Here is a 6274-nt window from a genome sequence, read left to right as displayed (position 1 = left end):
TGCTGCAGGCGGTGTGCTGTGCCCAGCTTGTAGTGGGCATGCACTGCTGTACACTGTGCTGGCTGTGCCCTCTGCAGCTCCTCTGTACACACAGAGTGTCACCAGCCCTTTACATACTGGGCACAGTCAGGAAGTGTCAGCTCTGCAGCAGATGTCCCGTATGTTCTGCACGATCCAAACTGGGCAGAACCTCCCCTGTGCAGCGTGTGCAGATCCAGCGGACCGGAGCCAGAGCTGCGGGAGGAAGCGGGGCACAGAACCACTGCACCCGGGATGGAAGAGGTTAACATCAGGGGCATCTGATCCCAGCGCTGGAGCCGAGAAGAGGCAGAAGAGAAGGAGAGCTCCGTGCAGAGGGAGGACAGGGAGGGAGGACGATGGAGGGAGGACGATGGAGGGAGGACGATGGAGGGAGGACGATGGAGGGAGGACGATGGAGGGAGGACGATGGAGGGAGGACCGGCAGCAGCGCTCAGCACAAGAGGGACGGGCGCAGCGCGCGGAAAATTCAAAGCACAGGAAGAGAAAAGAAGAAACATGAAACTGCCGATAACGGTCCACGGGGGCCAAGAGGCAGGAAGGGGCCCCCCTGTGCTGTGCTGTGCTGTGCTGCGCTGTGCTGTGCTGTGCCACCCAAGGGGCGACCCGCGGGCAGGGACCTGTATGTAATGCCGGATTATTATTTTACTGCACTCCCTTATATCTCCCTATATATTATTATACTGCACTCCCTTATATCTCCCTATATATTATTATACTGCACTCCCTTATATCTCCTTATATATTATTATACTGCACTCCCTTATATCTCCCTATATATTATTATACTGCACTCCCTTATATCTCCCTATATATTATTATACTGCACTCCCTTATATCTCCCTATATATTATTATACTGCACTCGCTTATATCTCCTTATATATTATTATACTGCACTCCCTTATATCTCCTTATATATTATTATACTGCACTCCCTTATATCTCCTTATATATTATTATACTGCACTCCCTTATATCTCCCTATATATTATTATACTGCACTCCCTTATATCTCCCTATATATATTATTATACTGCACTCCCTTATATCTCCCTATATATTATTATACTGCACTCCCTTATATCTCCCTATATATATTATTATACTGCACTCCCTTATATCTCCCTATATATTATTATACTGCACTCGCTTATATCTCCTTATATATTATTATACTGCACTCCCTTATATCTCCTTATATATTATTATACTGCACTCCCTTATATCTCCTTATATATTATTATACTGCACTCCCTTATATCTCCCTATATATTATTATACTGCACTCGCTTATATCTCCCTATATATTATTATACTGCACTCGCTTATATCTCCTTATATATTATTATACTGCACTCCCTTATATCTCCTTATATATTATTATACTGCACTCCCTTATATCTCCTTATATATTATTATACTGCACTCCCTTATATCTCCCTATATATATATTATTATACTGCACTCCCTTATATCTCCTTATATATTATTATACTGCACTCCCTTATATCTCCCTATATATTATTATACTGCACTCGCTTATATCTCCCTATATATTATTATACTGCACTCCCTTATATCTCCCTATATATTATTATACTGCACTCGCTTATATCTCCTTATATATTATTATACTGCACTCCCTTATATCTCCTTATATATTATTATACTGCACTCCCTTATATCTCCTTATATATTATTATACTGCACTCCCTTATATCTCCCTATATATTATTATACTGCACTCGCTTATATCTCCCTATATATTATTATACTGCACTCGCTTATATCTCCCTATATATTATTATACTGCACTCCCTTATATCTCCTTATATATTATTATACTGCACTCCCTTATATCTCCTTATATATTATTATACTGCACTCCCTTATATCTCCCTATATATTATTATACTGCACTCGCTTATATCTCCCTATATATTATTATACTGCACTCGCTTATATCTCCTTATATATTATTATACTGCACTCCCTTATATCTCCTTATATATTATTATACTGCACTCCCTTATATCTCCTTATATATTATTATACTGCACTCCCTTATATCTCCTTATATATTATTATACTGCACTCCCTTATATCTCCTTATATATTATTATACTGCACTCCCTTATATCTCCTTATATATTATTATACTGCACTCCCTTATATCTCCTTATATATTATTATACTGCACTCCCTTATATCTCCTTATATATTATTATACTGCACTCCCTTATATCTCCTTATATATTATTATACTGCACTCCCTTATATCTCCTTATATATTATTATACTGCACTCCCTTATATCTCCTTATATATTATTATACTGCACTCCCTTATATCTCCTTATATATTATTATACTGCACTCCCTTATATCTCCTTATATATTATTATACTGCACTCCCTTATATCTCCTTATATATTATTATACTGCACTCCCTTATATCTCCTTATATATTATTATACTGCACTCCCTTATATCTCCTTATATATTATTATACTGCACTCCCTTATATCTCCCTATATATATATTATTATACTGCACTCCCTTATATCTCCTTATATATTATTATACTGCACTCGCTTATATCTCCTTATATATTATTATACTGCACTCCCTTATATCTCCCTATATATATATTATTATACTGCACTCCCTTATATCTCCTTATATATTATTATACTGCACTCCCTTATATCTCCTTATATATTATTATAATGCACTCCCTTATATCTCCTTATATATTATTATACTGCACTCCCTTATATCTCCCTATATATATTATTATACTGCACTCCCTTATATCTCCTTATATATTATTATACTGCACTCCCTTATATCTCCTTATATATTATTATACTGCACTCCCTTATATCTCCTTATATATTATTATACTGCACTCCCTTATATCTCCCTATATATTATTATACTGCACTCCCTTATATCTCCCTATATATTATTATACTGCACTCCCTTATATCTCCCTATATATTATTATACTGCACTCCCTTATATCTCCCTATATATTATTATACTGCACTCCCTTATATCTCCCTATATATATTATTATACTGCACTCGCTTATATCTCCCTATATATTATTATACTGCACTCGCTTATATCTCCTTATATATTATTATACTGCACTCCCTTATATCTCCTTATATATTATTATACTGCACTCGCTTATATCTCCTTATATATTATTATACTGCACTCCCTTATATCTCCCTATATATTATTATACTGCACTCCCTTATATCTCCCTATATATTATTATACTGCACTCCCTTATATCTCCCTATATATTATTATACTGCACTCCCTTATATCTCCCTATATATTATTATACTGCACTCCCTTATATCTCCTTATATATTATTATACTGCACTCGCTTATATCTCCCTATATATTATTATACTGCACTCCCTTTTATCTCCCTATATATTATTATACTGCACTCCCTTATATCTCCTTATATATTATTATACTGCACTCCCTTATATCTCCTTATATATTATTATACTGCACTCCCTTATATCTCCTTATATATTATTATACTGCACTCCCTTATATCTCCCTATATATTATTATACTGCACTCGCTTATATCTCCTTATATATTATTATACTGCACTCCCTTATATCTCCCTATAATTATTATACTGCACTCCCTTATATCTCCTTATATATTATTATACTGCACTCCCTTATATCTCCCTATAATTATTATACTGCACTCCCTTATATCTCCCTATATATTATTATACTGCACTCCCTTATATCTCCCTATAATTATTATACTGCACTCCCTTATATCTCCTTATATATTATTTTACTGCACTCCCTTATATCTCCCTATATATATTATTATACTGCACTTGCTTATATCTCCTTATATATTATTATACTGCACTCCCTTATATCTCCTTATATATTATTATACTGCACTCCCTTATATCTCCCTATATATATTATTATACTGCACTTGCTTATATCTCCCTATATATTATTATACTGCACTCCCTTATATCTCCCTATATATATATATATTATTATACTGCACTCCCTTATATCTCCTTATATATTATTATACTGCACTCGCTTATATCTCCTTATATATTATTATACTGCACTCCCTTATATCTCCCTATATATTATACTGCACTCCCTTATATCTCCTTATATATTATTATACTGCACTCCCTTATATCTCCTTATATATTATTATACTGCACTCCCTTATATCTCCCTATATATATTATTATACTGCACTCCCTTATATCTCCCTATATATATTATTATACTGCACTCCCTTATATCTCCCTATATATATTATTATACTGCACTCCCTTATATCTCCCTATATATATTATTATACTGCACTCGCTTATATCTCCTTATATATTATTATACTGCACTTCCTTATATCTCCCTATATATTATTATACTGCACTCGCTTATATCTCCTTATATATTATTATACTGCACTCCCTTATATCTCCCTATATATATTATTATACTGCACTCCCTTATATCTCCCTATATATTATTATACTGCACTCCCTTATATCTCCTTATATATTATTATACTGCACTCCCTTATATCTCCCTATATATTTTTATTCTGCACTCCCTTATATCTCCCTATATATTATTATACTGCACTTCCTTATATCTCCTTATATATTATTATACTGCACTCCCTTATATCTCCTTATATATTTTTATACTGCACTCCCTTATATCTCCCTATATATTTTTATTCTGCACTCCCTTATATCTCCCTATATATATTATTATACTGCACTCGCTTATATCTCCTTATATATTATTATACTGCACTCCCTTATATTTCCCTATATATTATACTGCACTTCCTTATATCTCCTTATATATTATTATACTGCACTCCCTTATATCTCCCTATATATATTATACTGCACTCCCTTATATCTCACCATATATTATTACTATACTGCACTCCCTTATATCTCCCTATATATATTATTATACTGCACTCACTTATATCTCCCTATATATTATTATACTGCACTCCCTTATATCTCCTTATATATTATTATACTGCACTCCCTGATATCTCCCTATATATATTATTATACTGCACTCCCTTATATCTCCATATATATTATTATACTGCACTCCCTTATATCTCCCTATATATATTATTATACTGCACTCCCTTATATCTCCCTATATATATTATTATACTGCACTCCCTTATATCTCCTTATATATTATTATACTGCACTCCCTTATATCTCATTATATATTATTACTATAATGTAATCCCTTATAGCTCCTTATGTATATTATTATACTGCACTCTCTTATATATCCCTATATATATATTATTATACTTCAGTCCCTTATATAATCTCCATATGTATATTATTACTATACTGCTGTCCCTTATATAATCATATAATATTATACCGCATTCTCTCCATATCTATTTTATTATCACATAAAAGTCCCTTATCTCCCCAGGAATATTATTATTATTATTATTATTATTATTATTATTATTATTATTATTATTATTATTATCATTCAGTCCCTCATATACATATTATTACTACTACTGCTATTATACAGCGGTCCCATATGTCTCTATATGTATAGCTGTATATTATTATTATTATCATTATTATTATTACACTGCAAATCCTTATGTCTCTGTGTGTATTTTTTTTAAATAGTCCCTTATAGCTCAATATCCACATGTATATTATTACTATACAGTAGTCTCCCTTATTTCTTCATATGTATATTATTGATGTTGTTATTATTATTAATAATAATAATTATTATTATTATCATGCAATTCCTTATGTTTCTATATGTATATTATTATTATTAAACTGAAGCCCCTTATGTTTCCATGTTTTTTTTTACTATTATTATTATTATTATTATTATTAATAAGCATTATTCTCTTATATCTCCAGATGCATAATATTAATATTATTATTTTAGAGCAGTCTTTTCTCTCTGCATATGTATAATTTTATACCGCAGTGCCTTATGTCTCTTTATATATATTTTTATTATACATTTTTTTGTCTTTATATTCATATCACTATACATCAGTCTCTCATTATTATACATGTATATTATATACTGCAGAGTGTGCACATATCATTACCCTTAGTTATTTTCACTTGCTTATCTCTATACAGCAGAGATATAGATATATAAT

This window comes from Anomaloglossus baeobatrachus, chromosome 8 (genome assembly GCF_048569485.1).
Source record: "Anomaloglossus baeobatrachus isolate aAnoBae1 chromosome 8, aAnoBae1.hap1, whole genome shotgun sequence".
In the NCBI taxonomy this organism is placed as follows: Eukaryota; Metazoa; Chordata; class Amphibia; order Anura; family Aromobatidae; genus Anomaloglossus; species Anomaloglossus baeobatrachus.
The sequence above is the reverse complement of the archived record's forward strand: the minus strand, read 5'-3'. Positions refer to the sequence as shown.